This window comes from Nelumbo nucifera, chromosome 1, assembly GCF_055504915.1.
Source record: "Nelumbo nucifera cultivar China Antique chromosome 1, China Antique-T2T, whole genome shotgun sequence".
NCBI lineage: Eukaryota > Viridiplantae > Streptophyta > Magnoliopsida > Proteales > Nelumbonaceae > Nelumbo > Nelumbo nucifera.
In genome coordinates this window covers 50,353,104-50,369,823 of record NC_142649.1, presented here as the reverse complement: position 1 = coordinate 50,369,823, position 16,720 = coordinate 50,353,104, and the positions used below count along the sequence as shown (strand labels likewise).

Genomic DNA, 16,720 nt, shown 5'->3' with positions numbered 1-16,720 from the left:
CCGATCATTACCTTTGTCCAACAAAGGGGCTCATCCTGTCACTATGATCACCCACTCAGATGAATTCTCGGACTGTCCCAACATACCCAGGTTTTGACCCCCGCTAAGGATCTCACTGATTGGTACATCAAAGACAGCCCAATCCGACACCTAGTGTAGTATCATAATCGAGTCTAGGGGTCGGGTGTAACTTTCCAGTTTTGCCCATCAATCTCCAAGGTCCAGGGCAATACTGGAAATCTGGTCCAGTTCAAAGATTCAATTAATCCTACACTGTATGTGCCTAGGGTCTCACCCTGGCAGCTGAGACAGGCCACCCCAACCGACTTGGTGGCACCACAGTGTCAGCCTTGTCAGGATAGGTCTCCCCAGACCGACCCACTGGCTGTGAACATTCTAAACTAACACGAGTCTCATTAAGTGTCCAGTTTAAGGGTATTACACAGAAACATACCAATGGAACATGAATCAAATATGTATCTTTATTCATTTACAATAAACTCATAAAGTACATCATTCTGATTGAAGCTAAGGGCATACAAAACTGTCTAACACTCCATTGCAGAATAGAATGGCAAAACAGATTTTCTTCTTCTTTCTTTCTTTTTTTTTTATTTTTTTTTGGGTACATAGGAGGAAAACGCTCTAACAAGAATGAGAATGAGGAGAGATTAGCTGCCCAAAAATTCAACAACCTTATACGCTCAATACAATAAGGATCTTTGATGTTCCTCGTAGTTAAGCTTAATTTTGAGGGTGGTACTTTAGGTTGATTGTAAGAGAATAAAAACCTATTCAGGGAGCAAGATGTGCCATCAGTCTGTGATCAAGCCAGCGATTGTGAGCATTTCTTTCAAACCTATAGAGTTGATATGGTATCAGTCTCTTAGACCAGAAATCTAGTGTTCAATCCTATTATCACCCCATTATAATTAATGAAAATGAAGCACAAGGTATGGGTGAGTCTCTGCTTGTAACTCTATTGACAGTCAGTCTAGAGTCTCATAACAATGATAATGTGGCCAAACTGACAGTTAACAGCTCACAATAGAACAGGATTTATGTAACTCTATATATTTAACACAATGGTTAGAAGATGATGATGATGACAAATGATATTAGTTAGATTTGGATATAGCAAATTATGATTCATACAAGGATGTTTGATCATCCAAAATCTACATTAATTTAATGTTATCTAGGTGTGACCATAAGGTTGGTTGGGTTTGGGTTTAACTTAAAACCATCTAGTTGTAGCAATTAAGTGTGAATGAGAGTGTGGAGCTTTTGTTTGACTAAAATATCTCATTTTTTTTTTATTTCGTCCCTATTAATTATAAGAATAGAAATATAATTTGAAAAACCTTTTTTTCTTCATTCAATTATATCTATCTTATGTTTAAGGTAACTCCCATAAACATTCATTATGTCCTATCATTCACTAAAATATCCCTGTTTTTGAATTTGGTACACCTCTAATTGTGAGGACACAAAATGTAATTTGAACAATTACACTTCTCCGCATTCAATTCCCTCTCATCAAATCTTATATTTAGGGTTTAACTCCCATTCTTTCATTGAATCATATATTTAAGTTATTTTTCACTAATAAGTTATATCAATTAAATATATATCCAATACTTTTAACAATATAAAATACATGCTTTTTAAAATTGACCTAAATGGAATCGTTCTTCCATTCTGGTAACGAGTAAACAACTCAACCACTTGTGTCAAATGGGTCAATCCATGAGTGGGAAAGCGGCGGAGTCATCGATCTTTATTTACTTGGTTTGAGGAAACCCAAAAACCGGAGTCAATGTGTAGTACTGTAGGAGAGATGGTGAAGGTACGATGGCCGATTGATTGATTGTCCGACATACATGCTAGGTTAGGCATTGATCGTTCCACACCTCCCTTTCCGTTCGGTTGAGGCAACCACTACAGCCTCTTAAGTAGAGAAATAGATGGATAAAAAATAAACAAAACATGCAAATTAATTTGTAAAAGGATAAAATAGATATTTCAAAAAAAATTGATTTCTAAATTTAATTCTTTTCGTCCTGGTCATTGACCGAAGGGAGATTTTTGTTAAGTTCTTTAAAACTTTAGGGCAGGTTTTTGCTAAAACAAAACTTATAGGAGAGGTTTTATAATTGTCAAAAATTTTAGAAGAGGTTTTTGTATTTTACCCAATTTCTCAGGATTGGCTCGTACGTGGAGTTGATTTGGTTAATTCCTTACAAGGTTTAATTAATTCTTGAGGGTAAAAGAGGTCTTCTTGAATGAAACCATCCACTTGAAATGAGAGGGATGTGAAATGCCATGCATTTTTGTTTTTTGGGGGAAAATTTCACTTTAGTATAGTTTAGGGGTAGTGTCAAGTTAGTACCCGAACTTTAAAACATGTCACTACAGTACCTAAACTTTCAAAAGGTATCAAGTTGAAGTTGGTCCTTACTGTTAACTGACTGTTAGTTATTTGTTGAAAATGTTAAAACTATCCTTCAAAAAAAGACATTGTTCGTTATCTTCTACCTTGAGACTAAATCGGTTGAGGTGTTTTAGATTTTAGACTAATGAATGCATTATCTTCTACCTTTAGTTCGGAAACATATTATTGTCTAGTTATTTCTTTGATTTCAATTATTATCTCTCTTTATCATATTTCATGTTTTTTTCTCTTTTTTTCTTTGGAGATAGTCAGTTTAGTCTCAAGGTAGAACACAATGAAGTACATTATCTTTCCTTGAATGATAATTTTGACATTTTCAATAATGGATTAATGACAAGGACCAACTTAGCACTTTTTAAAAATTTAGATACAGCAATGACTCGTTTAAAAGTTCAAATACTAACTTGACACTACTCCCAAAGTTTAACTACAAAAGTGAAAATTTCCCTTTTTTTTTAAATGCGAATGAAATGCATTTAATCTCCAATAGTCCAAAGTCCAAATGTGGTCCAACTATCAAAAAAAGTTCAAATGTCTTTTATGAGTTTAGGTTAAATAAAAGTAAAAAATGAGAAAATTAGTATGGGAAGAGAGAGAACAAGGAAAGGAGTTGTGACGTGGACAGTATAAATGGTTTATCTATTAAAGACATTGAAAAGCTAAACGTCTCTCCTCGAGAGACTGAAGGGCGTTTGTCCCTATGATTGGTTATTTTTGAAATGATTGCATTTTAAAATCAACAAAAATTAAAGTAATTCTATGATGAAAATGGTTAGACAATGTATCATCAAGAATACTCTAGAAATGTCCTAATACTCCTGTCTAATTGTCATTGACACCACATTTAATAGTATTAAAATTAAGAAAATATAATAAATTAATACAAAATTTTCTAACACACAACCCATAAATAATTTTAATTGGACTTGGTATCACTTGACTCAACACTCGTGCATATATCACGTGAGACAAGTATAATATAGATCCAGAAATGCAAGAGTTAAGTGTTCAAATAGGCTTTAAATGCTGATATCTAATTAAAACAAAATCTCTCGAAATTATGGTCATCATAAATGATGAGTATACCTTTTTTACAAAATTCAAAAATATCTATTATATATTAAAATCAATTATGTTCCTGATACAGATCTCTATATAAAGGATGCTCCAACCCCATCGGTTCCATCATATAGAAACGAAAACCATTTGATAGAGCTCACAATCTACATCCACAGGAAAGTATGAAGAAGGCTTCGTTCAACTTATCTTTAATAGTTTTCTCTTTAGCCATCTTGTTTGGTTAGTCTTTCTCCCTCTCTCATATTTTTTCTTTTAGGCTATATTTGGTTTCAACAAAAAGGTAGGAAAAAGAAGGAAAATGTAGAAAAACCTTTATAAATCTTATATAAATTTTTCTGCCTTTTCCTTTCTTTCCTTACTTTTTACTTCAAACCAAACGCTTTGATGATTTAGTCTACTCACATTTAACATGGTTGAGATGCCGTCTGTAGGTCTATTTCTTTCGTCAACAGAAGCATTCAATTGCTATTCAGATGATCAATGCAAAGGAAAATGCGACCCTAGTTGCCCAGATGTTATATGCCTCGATACCGTTTGCGTATGCATATGTCACGAATCTGCACAAGCCAATGACAGGACTGCAGTACCAAAGGCAAACGTCAACCCTGTTCAGGGCCTTCAGGCTCAGGCTACACCTTAATCCCGCTCTTGTCAGTTGACAAATTAAAGGGATTGAAATAATTGTTGTAGTCTAATAAAATATAATCTAATGTATAATAAGTTGGCCCATCGAAACTCTTTAGAATTTCTTGTTTACTTCGTCTGAGATGGTTCTTTTTTGTTTGGCTTCGGTCCTTTGTAGTGTTTCCACTGGCATTGAAGCAGACGCTTTACCTAGCTCTTCGTTTTGGTTTTCATATTTCTGATTAGTATTCTGTAGTTTGGGCTTAGTATTATTTTAGTTCTTGAATTTTAGAATGTAACAATTCAGTGTCTAATTTTTAAAACGTGATAAATCAATATCTATCGTTAATTAATTATTAATCAATCATTAAGTGGTATTTGAAAAAGACACAAATGTTCTTTAAGTGTTATTTAATTTTCTTTATCAATAATCTAAACGTTGACAAAAAATTAATATTCTCAAATCTTTGCATTTTCCATTCAAGAAAATTGGAGTTACATTTGAGTGGGCAGTTACTCCAACTTTTTTGAAGATAAGAGACAAAGATTTGAAACTGTTAATATTTTGTTAATGTTTAGATGGTTGATAAAGAAAATTAGATGACACTCGAAAGACATTTATATCTTTTTCAAATGTTACTTAATGGCTAGTTAACAACTAGTTAACAGTAGGTACTGGATTGTCAAGTTTTAAAACTTCGGATACTGAATTGTCGCATTTTAAAGTTCGAGGACCAAAGTGACACTATACCCAAAATACAAAGTACTAATCAGGAATTTTCCCTATTACTAATTGTTCAATCAGAGAATCAATCTTTGGTGAACTTATCTCCTCAACAAGATTGTGGAAGTCGCTGTTGATGATTTCTTTGAGCCCGTTTGGGAAGGTTTTAGGGTTTTAGCTTAATTTGATTGAACTGTGTTGACTGAGCTGCATTGAAGAAGCTATTAAAATTAGGTTTATAAGTCGATTTATCAGCTCAAGCATAGCTTAATTTTAAGATTTTCATAGGGTTGACCTTACAAAGCCAAAAGCTGATGCGTTCAAATCCTCCCAATACAAGGCACTTTTTTTGTGAAGACATCTTATGTTTGGCCAAAGACCTCAATGTGTCTTTTTCTTTTGTGGGTTGAATTGGCAATCGGGTGGCTCACACCCTTGCAGAAGGAGGTTTGTGGGATCAAGGTTTGTTTTGCTTTCACTGTTTATCTCGGATGGTTGACTTTGCTAGATCCGTTGATAGCTAGTGTTGAGGGGTTATCAAAACTAGGCTTACGAAAGGTTGATAGAATTTCATTTAGTAGGTATTTGGCATCATGGCTGTTTCTAACAACGTTTTTAAAATCGGATTGGACGAGGAACCATTCTGGGTTTAGTTCCCGTGTTGAATGGTCTGACCGGCTGGTCTGAACGGAAAGCCCACTCTGACAACAAAAAAATTAAAAAAATTAAGAAAAGGCCAAAAACCTTTGTTCAAGTCAACGGTTCGATGGTTTGACTGCCTGAGTCAGTAGTTCATTGACAACATCAATGGTTTTTGGCCAAAAAGCAGTTTTGGAGTGAAACAGAACTAGTCATGTGACCGGTTCTCGGTTTTTCTGGTCTAACTGTTTGGTCTTGTCCAGTTTTGAAAACACTCATTTCTAGTGAGGTTGTTGTGGTATTTGGCATGTATCAATGTATTGGTCTGTCCATATGAACCAATCCCTATAATTCCCTCTCATTGGACAATGTAAAAACCAACAACCATAGTTCCCTTTAGTTTTTGCCATGTGTAGTGTCATTTCTTCCTTTCTACATGAACAATTTGGTAGAAATATCCTCTCAACCATGTGTTTCTTGCAAAGTAATTTGGAATGATAAACATCTAGGCATAATTTCCCATTAACTTGTAAGTAATCTAAATGTAAAGAACATATCAAGCATTGTTGGACAATTTTGTATGCCCTTAGCTTCAATCAGAATGATGTACTTTATGAGTTTATTGTAAATGAATAAAAGCGCATATTTGATTCATGTTCCCTTGGTATGTTTCTGTGTAATACCCTTAAACTGCACACTTAATGAGACTCGTGTTAGTTTAGAATGTTCACAGCCAGTGGGTCGGTCTGGGGAGACCTATCCTGATAAGGCTGACACTGTTGTGCCACCAAGTCGGTTGGGGTAGCATGTCTCAGCTGCCAGGGTGAGACCCTAGGCACATACAGTGTAGGATTAATTGAATCTTTGAACTAGACCAGATTTCCATTATTGCCCTGGACCTTGGAGATTAATGGGCAAAACTGGAAAGTTACACCCAACCCCTAGACTTGATTATGATACTGCACTAGGTGTCGGATTGGTCTGTCTTTGATGTACCAATCAGTGAGATCTTAGTGGGGGTCAAAACTTGGGTATGTTGGGACAGTCTGAGAATTTATCTGAGTGGGTGATGATAGTGACAGGATCAGCCCCTTTGTCGGACAAAGGAAATGATCGGGGATGCACTCTCACTGATGGAAACCAAAACTGCCGGCAACCGATTTCAATCGTTGAGATTTGTTTTGCAAATTATATTTTATATGAGATATAAAATTATATATATTATGGTTTCTAAAATGTTTGCAAAAGGTTTTAATTCCCGGGATCCAAATAAGTAGAGAGTGCAACACTGTTCCTTGCAGCCGAGGGAGAGGTCTTTTCTGATCGGGCAGTGTATGATCATTATGGGCTGAGAGGTTAAGTGTAAGACCATTGAGGATAATACCTGATGGGCTAATAAGTTAAATATGGGTGAATTCTGAGATGGATCAACAGATAGGATAGGGTCTTAACCCTATCCACTCAGAGAGTCCAGATCTGAATATGATTCAGATCTAGAAACCTCCTGATGAGATTATGATTTGGATCAGCAACTCCTAATTGGATTAGGAGCTGATCCTTTGGGTTTACAAAAGAAGGAGGGGGCGACAGCCTTTAGAAACATCACATAATCAGATAAGAAAGATTTTTGCTATCCCTGCAAAGATCTTTCTTGCCACCTCCTTCTTGTAGTCGCCAGACATCCAGTTCGATCTCCAGTCGTGGGAGAAGTCAAGATTCGATCTTGACATCAGTTCTTTGAGAAAGAATTGATAGGAAGTTGTGCTCATGTGCCATCCTGTTGTTTCTTGCAAAGGACAAAATTCTTGGAGAAGAATACTGCTGATTCTTCTCCATCCTGCACTGTGCCATTTTCAGTGGGAGCAGTCTTTGGATCCATCCTTTGGCGTGAACACCTTCGTTGCGAGATACTTTTTCTCCGTATCAGGTATAATCCTCTCCTACTCCTTTTGGTTCAGATCTGGTTTAGTTTATGGTTCAAGATTGATCCTTGAAAATATGATTTTCTAAATAGGGAATGCGATTCCCAGTTGAAAGGGAGAGAAAAAATTTTGAAATTTGCCCCTTTATTCTGCAAGATTTGGGCGTCCATACGATGGATCTCTCATCCCTTCAGTGGTATCAGAGGCATGGTTGAAATCTTGAACCAATTTGTTTCAGATCTGAACCTGCGCAAATGGGCAGAAGGCGTTCTACCCAATTTGCGCAGATATGGGTTTTGGGAAATTTGTTCCCAAAATTATGGGCGAATAATCTGAAATTAGTTTTTATATAAATCTGATTATTATTTAGAATTGTTCTTTATAATTTTCTTGATTTATGGGCTGTTTGTACAAGAGGAGATCGAATTCTTGATTTACGCAGGGAACCTGTGATTTTGCAGTTTTTGGATTACTTTATTACATTTGGTCTGTAAAATATTTTTTATTATTTTTTAGACTGAATGTATAGGTATTCGATCTGATGTAATTATTAATAGAAATTAGGATTTCTATTTATTTTACTTTGGATCGAAGAAGGCGGCGCAGAGAAGGAGATTTCGTAGATGGGAGAATTGCAATCTACGATTAACAGTTTATGAAACTGCAACTAGTGATCTAACCTCTATTTTGCAGGATGGAGTGTGCGAACAACCCTATGAGACTGATTATTGTTTTTCTTTTATCAGTATTTAATTTTAGATTATTTTCTTGAATTAAAGATTTAATTAAAGATAAAACCCTAGACCCATTCGAACCAAGATTAGTTCAAATTGTTTGGACCGAATCTAGGGTTCAATCAAGGCTGAAAGTCAGCCCGAATTTTCCCACTAATGGGCCTAAGGATTGATATTTAATTAAATGGTTAATTTGGCCCAACCTGTAAAGGCCCGGTTTTAAATGGTTAAAACTGCTAAAAGCCCACTCTGCGGATAAAGCTATATGGGCCAAACCCATCAACCCCAATTCGACCGATATACCTAGATAATATTAATGGTTAATATTATGGATTTAAAATGGGCTTAAAATGAACTTTACAGATAATTAATTGATTGGATCAATTTATCCTTGCATGTGATGTATGGATGTGTGATGTGCTACGTACATGGGCCATAAATGCTTGGCCCATGATCAATCGACAGTGGCTCTTGCGCACACCATGGCTGAATGCACATCATTGCCATGCTGTCCCTTTTGGTCATTGGATGACCTCCCTCAGTGGTGGACCCCACACCTCATGGAGAGGTTACATGCGGGACCCTAGCCGATTTGGGCCCACCGAAATCTGACTTTATAAAAGTCAGAGAGAGCCACTTGGGTTTAACCTAGATCAAACTAGGGCATAATTGATTGTTCCCTCCAACTAATATGAGTGCATGTGATAGGGAGATTCGTATGATGAACTCTCTAAAGGCCTTCCATCATTAGCATGAGGATGGATCTTTCAGTAATGAGGAAACGCACCAAAAAATGGGCTATTCATTTGCTGTTGGGCTTGTCTGAATGTTTCATAAGATGATAGGGGCGTCATAGACCGATGTGGGAGGGGCTTCACCAGAAAATGGGAACTCTCTCACGGTACCTTGGCGTTCACGAACATGATGGGTAAGCACTCATTGGACAAAAATGTTTACCTGAAAATGGCTCTGAACCTTGTCTGACAGAGGCCAAAGGGAAAACTCATATGATGAGTGGATATGATCTTTCATAGAAAGGTGGTGGGGTTTTGCAGCTGAAACAGTTGGCTCCATGCACCCTATGTGATTTCCCACATTTCCAGAGACAACCCGTGGTCTCCGTCACTGAGAAAGGAGGGAAATCTCAGAGATGAATAAATGGAAATGGAACGTAGATTAACATCCATATCTATGTGATGAACATGAATCAAATTAGGTTGTGGACTGATGTTTTCTCTTTTATCACAAAATGGTAAACGGACAATTTGCAAAGCTACTTGATGACAACAAGCTAAAGGGCCCAAACTATGTCGACTGGTACAGGAGCCTTATGTTGGTCTTAACTGAAGGGATGAGAGATCCATCCTATGGACACCCAAAGATTGCGGAATAAGGGGCGAATTTCAAAAATTTTATCTCTCCCTTCAACTGGGAATCGTATTCCCTATTTAGAAAATCATATTTTCAATGATCAATCTTGAACCATAAACTGAACCAGATCTGAACCAAAAGGAGTGGGAGAGGATTATACCTGATACAGAGAAATACTATCTCCCAATGGAGGTGTTCACGCCCAAGGAAGGATCCAAAATCTGCTCCCACTGAAGATGGCGCAGTGCAGGGTGGAGCAGAATCAGCAACGTTCTTCAAAAGAACTTGATCCTTCGTAAGGATCAACTGGACGACTTGAGTACAGCTCCAACCAATCTTTTCACAAAAGATTGAAATCAAGATCCAATCTTGATTGCTCCCAAGAACTGGAGATTGAACTGAAGGAATGACAATGGTAGGAAGGTGGCGGCAGGACAGAATTCGCAATATGCAGGAAATCTCTCAATCTCTCTTTCTTTAAGAGAAGAATGCTGTTGATGTTGTTGTTGTAGTAGGCTGCCACCCCCTTCCCCTTTTATAATCTCAAAGGGATCAGCTCCTAATCAGATTAGGAGCTGCTAATCCAAATCATATTTGGGTTAGAAGTCCCTAAGTGATAAGGGATAATCCTTATGTTATCTGCAAATCAGATCAGCTGTCTCCTAATCTAATTAGGAGGTTTCCAGATCTAAATCTTATTTAGATCTTGGACTCTCTGAGTGGATAGGGTCTAAGCCCAATCCTTTTAGCTGACCCACTTCAGAATTCGCCCCTTTTAAATGACTGATCAAATCAGCCCAGTTCGAAATGGGCTTAAGGCCCATTTAAGGTTATGTACTCAAAAGGCTTCCAAATTGCTGCCCAGTTGGGCTTCCTTGTATGGCGTGGGACCCAAGCATTGATCTACACATCAGCCACATGGGTTCAGCCCAGCCTTGGTTACAAGGCCTGGCCGAATACACTGTTAATGACAGTGCACCCCCTGAAACCCATCAAATGGGCTCTATGGGCCCAACACTTACACTAAGTGGTCCCTGGGCCAAGCCACCTTGTAACACCCAGGGACTGTGGGCAGATGCAAGATTAGCCCATCAGGTATTATCCTCAATGGTCTTACACTTAACCTCTCAGCCCATAATGATCATACACTGCCCGACAAGAGAGGACCTCTCCCTCGGCTGCAAGGAACAGTGTTGCACTCTCCACTTATATGGATCCCGGGAATTAAAACCTTCTTGCAAACAATTTAGAAACCATACATATATACTTTTATATCTTATATAAAATATATTTTGCAAAACAAATCTCAACGGTTGAAATCGGCTACCGGTAGTCTTGGTTTCCATCAGTGAGAGTGCATCCCCGATCATTACCTTTGTCCGACAAAGGGGCTGATCCTATCACTATGATCACCCACTCAGATGAATTCTCGGACTGTCCCAACATACCCAGGTTTTGACCCCCGCTAAGGATCTCACTGATTGGTACATCAAAGATAGCCCAATCCGACACCTAATGTAGTATCATAATCGAGTCTAGGGGTCGGGTGTAACTTTCCAGTTTTGCCCATCAATCTCCAAGGTCCAGGGCAATACTGGAAATCTGGTCCAGTTCAAAGATTCAATTAATCCTACACTGTATGTGCCTAGGGTCTCACCCTGGCAGCTGAGACAAGCCACCCCAACCGACTTGGTGGCACTACAATGTCAGCCTTGTTAGGATAGGTCTCCCCAGACCGACCCACCGGCTGTGAACATTCTAAACTAACACGAGTCTCATTATGTGTCCAGTTTAAGGGTATTACACAGAAACATACCAAGGGAACATGAATCAAATATGCATCTTTATTCATTTACAATAAACTCATAAAGTACATCATTCTGATTGAAGCTAAGGGCATACAAAACTGTCTAACAGCTCCCACTTGCACTTAGGTCCAATCAGGTTCTAGCCGGAGTCCCATGCTTTCCACGTGTTTCTCAAATCAGGACGTCCCCTCTACCAACAATCTCCCGCAGTACGTGTTACTTCCTCTCGATGTGCTTCGACTTCGAGTGGGCTCGTGGCTCCTTAGCCTGAGCAATGGCTCCATTGTTGTCACACAACAATGGGATGGGTGATGTGCTGGACGGAACAACTCCCAACACGTGAACGAACTTCTTCATCCACACAGCTTCTTTGGCAGCCTCACTTGCGGCACTGTATTCGTCCTCGGTCGTGGAGTCTGTAGTGGACCCCTGTTTGCTGCTTTTCCAGCAAACAGCACACGATCCTATCGTGAAAACATATCCAGATGTAGACTTTCTATCATCTGGGTCTGACTGGAAATCGGCATCTGTAAACCCCTGGATCTGTAGTGAGCTACCGTCGAACTCCAGACAAAAATCTTTTGTCCTTCGAAGGTACTTAAGTATGTTTTTCACAGCAGTCCAATGCTCCTGCCCTGGGTTGGCCTGAAATCTGCTTACTACACTCACTGCTTGAGCTATGTCAGGACGAGTGCACAGCATGGCATACATGATGCTCCCTACGGCTGAGGCATAAGGAATGTCTTTCATGCCATCAATCTCCTCAGAAGTTTTGGGAGACAACTTCTTGGAGAGAGTGACTCCGTGCCTGAAAGAAACATTTCCTTTCTTGGAGTTTTCCATGCTGTATCTTTTGACTATTTTGTCAATGTAAGCAGATTGGGATAATCCTATTATCTGCTTCGATCTATCTCTATAGAGTCGAAGACCCAGTATATAGGAAGCTTCTCCAAGATCTTTCATGGAGAATTGCTGCGAAAGCCATACTTTCACCGTAGTTAACATTCCCACATCATTCCCAATGAGTAGAATGTCATCTACATACAGAACCAAAAAGGTAACCTTATCCCCACTGTACTTCCTGTAGACACAGGGTTCATCCGGATTCTGCTCGAAGTCAAACATTTTGACAGCAGAGTTAAAACGGATGTTCCAACTTCTAGAAGCTTGCTTAAGTCCATATATGGATCTGTTAAGTTTACATACCATGGTTTCCTGACCTGCAGCAACGAAGCCTTGCGGCTGCTGCATATAGATATCTTCAGCAAGATCTCCATTCAGGAATGCAGTTTTGACATCCATCTGCCAAATCTCATAATCATGGTATGCTGCTACAGCTAGCAGGATCCTAATGGATTTAAGCATGGCCACAGGCGAAAAGGTTTCGTCATAATCGTTGCCCCCTTTCTGAGTGTACCCTTTCGCCACCAAACGAGCCTTGAAGGTCTCAACTTTACCATCGGGGCCCTTCTTCCTCTTGTAAATCCATTTGCAACCGATTGCCTTTACCCCGGAGGGCGGATCTGCTAGAGTCCAGACTCCATTGGTCTCCATTGAGTCCATCTCTGCACTCATGGCCTCCACCCACTTCTGGGAATCTATGTCCAACATAGCTTCCGCGTAAGTCACGGGATCCTCCTCACTAGTCAAGGTTTCCACCAGGTAACTATCCTGGTCATAACCATAATGGACTGGTGGCCTGGATGCCCGAGTGGATCTTCTAAGTTGGTCACTACCTGGAACTTGTGGGACATCTCCCACTGCTCCTGAGCTCTCCTCATCAAGAACAACTTCCCGACGATGGGTGTCCAGGATATAGTCGGTTTCCAAGAATTGCGCATTTCGACTGCAGAACACTTTCTGCTCACTTGGGTCATAGAAAAGGTAACCTACAGGGCCTTTTGGGTAGCCTACAAATAGGCAACGGCTGGTCTTAGATTCCAACTTGTCTGCACTCGTTCTTTTAACGTGTGCTGGACAACCCCAAATCTTCAAGTGTCTGACACTTGGTTTCTTTCCGGTCCAAAGTTCATATGGAGTATTCGGAACCGATTTGGTTGGAACCCGATTCAACACGTAAATCGCAGTCTCTAATGCGTAACCCCAAAAGGATGTGGGTAACTCTGAGTGTATGAGAAGCGACCGGACCATATCTAATAAGGACCTATTCCTCCTCTCTGAAACACCGTTAAGTTGTGGTGTAGCAGGAGGAGCTAATTGTGATACTATCCCATTGTCCTTTAAGTAGTCCCTGAATTCGTCAGAGAGATATTCGCCACCTCGATCGGATCGAAGGGCTTTAATTTCTCTCCCTAACTGTTTCTCGACCTCTTGTCTAAACTCTTTGAACTTTTCAAAGGATTTAGACTTGTGTCTCATTAGGTACACGTAACCATATCGTGAAAAATCATCTGTGAAGGTGATGAAATACACGTGTTGATTTCGTGTCCTAAACTCAGGGGACCACATACATCAGTATGTATTAGGTCAAGTGTGCCTGTACATCTTTCAGGCTTACCACTAAATGGCCGTCTCGTCATCTTGCCTTGTAGGCAAGGCTCACAGGTGGGAAGATCTTCTACAGCTAGAAAATCCAAAGGACCATCCTTTACCAACCTTGTGATTCGGTCAACACCGATGTGGCCAAGTCGGTAATGCCACGGACACGTGGGATTAACTGTATCACGGGCTCTCTTCTTGGGGTTTTCAACCGACGTAGTTTCGGTTATATTAGTTTCTAGAGAAGGACGTAGAACATAGAGACCGTTCTCCAATTCCCCGTATGCGATGAATCTGTTATTTCTTTTAATAGTAATCGTATTACTAAAGAAGATAGAATAACCATCTGCACACAGTTTTGAGACAGAAATCAAATTTCTTCTTAAATTTTGTACGTAAAGACAATCTTTCAGTACAATTATTCCTTCTCTTAAAAATAGTTCCACGGTTCCTATGGCCGCGGCTGCAACAGTTGTAGTAGTCCCCAAGTAGAGTGTGACTTCTCCTTCACTCAGCCTTCTGCTTACCTTGAACCCCTGCAGTGAGTTACACGCATGAGTTGAAGCCCCGGAGTCAATACACCAGGACGCAGAAGCTACCAACAAATTGGTTTCTATAACACAAGTTTCGAAGTTACCTTTCATGGATTCCAGGTAGGCAGGACAATTCCTTTTCCAGTGGCCGGTCTTCTTACAAAAATGACAGGCATCTGATGCCTTGTCCTTCCTCTGTTTCTTGGGTTTGGCAGCCTTTTTCTAGGGCTTTCTCTTCGCCTTCCTTTTCTTGCCCGATTTGCCAGTTTCAACAAGCATGGCAATGGGCTCATCCTTTTTAATCAATTCTTTGGCCCTCTGCAACATATTGCTGAGTTCCTGCAAGCTGACGTTCAGCTTGTTCATGTTGTAGTTCATGATGAATGGATTAAAGGATGGAGGCAGAGAGTTGAGAATAGCATCGATCTGAGTCACCAGATCCAGCCCGGATCCAAGCGCCTCTAGTTCGTTGATATACCCCATCATCCGGAGACAATGGTCGTGAACTTGTTGGCCCTTGGTCATCTGCGCGGTCATGAACTGTTTCAAGACCTTCTGCCGAGTAGAATGATTCTGCTCTTCGTACATTGTCCTAAGACTGTCCAATACGTCTTTAGCAAGTTCGATCTGATCGAACTGCCTCTGAATGGGATTGTCCAAGGAGGCAATGATATAGCAACGGGCAAGGGAGTTTTTCTCCTCCCATTCTTGGTATTCTCTTCTTCGGGCCTCAGAAGCCCTATCTCCCGGACGGTCCGGGGCAGGATTCTTGGCTACCTTGTCCAATCTCTCAGAGGTCAAGACCAACATAAGGTTCCTGTACCAGTCAGCATAGTTTGGGCCTTTCAACTTGTTATCATCAAGTAGCTTTGCAAATGATCTGTTTGCCATTTTCTGATTAAAGATCAAACATCAGTCCACGACCTAATTTGATTCATGTTCATTTCATAGATATGGATTTTAATCTACGATCCATTTCCATTTATTCGTCTCTGAGATTTCCCTCCTTTCTCAGTGACGGAGACTACGGGTTGTCTCTGGAAATGTGGGAAATCACATAGGGTGCATGAGGCCAACTGTTTCAGCTGCATAACCCCACCACCTTTCTGTGAAGGATCATATCCACTCATCATATGAGTTTTCCCTTTGGCCTCTGTCAGACAAGGTTCAGAGCCGTTTTCAGGTAAACCTTTCTGTCCAGTGAGTGCTTACCCATCATATTCGTGAACGCCAAGGTACCGTGAGAGAGTTCCCATTTTCTGGTGAAGCCCCTCCCACATCGGTCTATGACGCCCCTATCATCTTATGAAACACTTAGACAAGCCCAACAGCAAATGGATAGCCCATTTTCTGGTGCGTTTCCTCATTACTGAAGGACCCATCCTCGTGCTAATGATGGAAGGCCTTTAGAGAGTTCATCATATGAATCTCCCTATCACATGCACTCATATTATCTGGGGGGAACAGATAATTACGCCCTAGTTTTATCTTTAGGTCAAATCAAAGTGGCTCCCACTGACTTTCATAAAGCCAGATTTTGGTGGGTCTAAATCGGCTAGGGTTCCGCACGAGACCTCATGATGAGGTGTGGGACGCACCACTGAGGGAGGTCATCCAATGACCAAAAGGGACACCATGGCAATGATGTGCATTCAGCCATGGTGTGCGAAAGAGCCACTATCGATTGAGCATGGGCCAAGTACTTATGGCCCATGTACGTAGCACATCACACATCCATACATCACATGCAGGGATAAATTGATCCAATCAATTAATTATCTATAAAGCCCATTTAAATCCATAATATTAATCATTAACATTATCTAGGTATATGGGCCGAACGGTTCAACCCATATAGCTTTAAGGGTTAAGTGGGCTTTTAGCAGTTTTAACTATTTAAAACTGGGCCTTTACAGGTTGGGCCGAATTAACCATTTAATTAAACATCAATCCTCAGGCCCATTAGTGGGAAAATTAGCGCTGACTTTCAGCCTTGATTAAACCCTAGATTTGGTCCAAACAGTTTGAACCAATCTTGGTTCGAATGGGTCTAGGGTTTGATTTTTAATTAAATCTTTAATTCAAGAAAATAATCTGAAATTAATTACTGATAAAAGAAAAACCACAATCAGTCAATCAGGGCTGTTCGTACAATCCATCCTGCAAAACAGAGGTTAGATCACAGAATGCAGTTTCACAAACTGCAAATCGCAGATAGCGATTCTCCCATCTGCGAAATCTTCTTCTCTGCGAAATCTCCCTTTCTGCGCCGCCATCTTCGATCCATAATTAAAATAAATAGAAATTCTATTTCTATTAATAATTACAACA

At 39.9% G+C, this 16,720-nt stretch overlaps 1 long non-coding RNA gene across 1 annotated transcript; it reads left to right on the top strand.

Annotated features, from left to right (window-relative positions):
- Window positions 1-3,639: 3,639 nt before the first annotated feature.
- LOC148803243 (uncharacterized) lies at window positions 3,640-4,262 on the top strand. The gene is made up of 2 exons (XR_016076660.1): window positions 3,640-3,754; window positions 3,967-4,262. It is a non-coding gene; the product is annotated as an uncharacterized LOC148803243 (long non-coding RNA).
- Window positions 4,263-16,720: the final 12,458 nt, after the last annotated feature.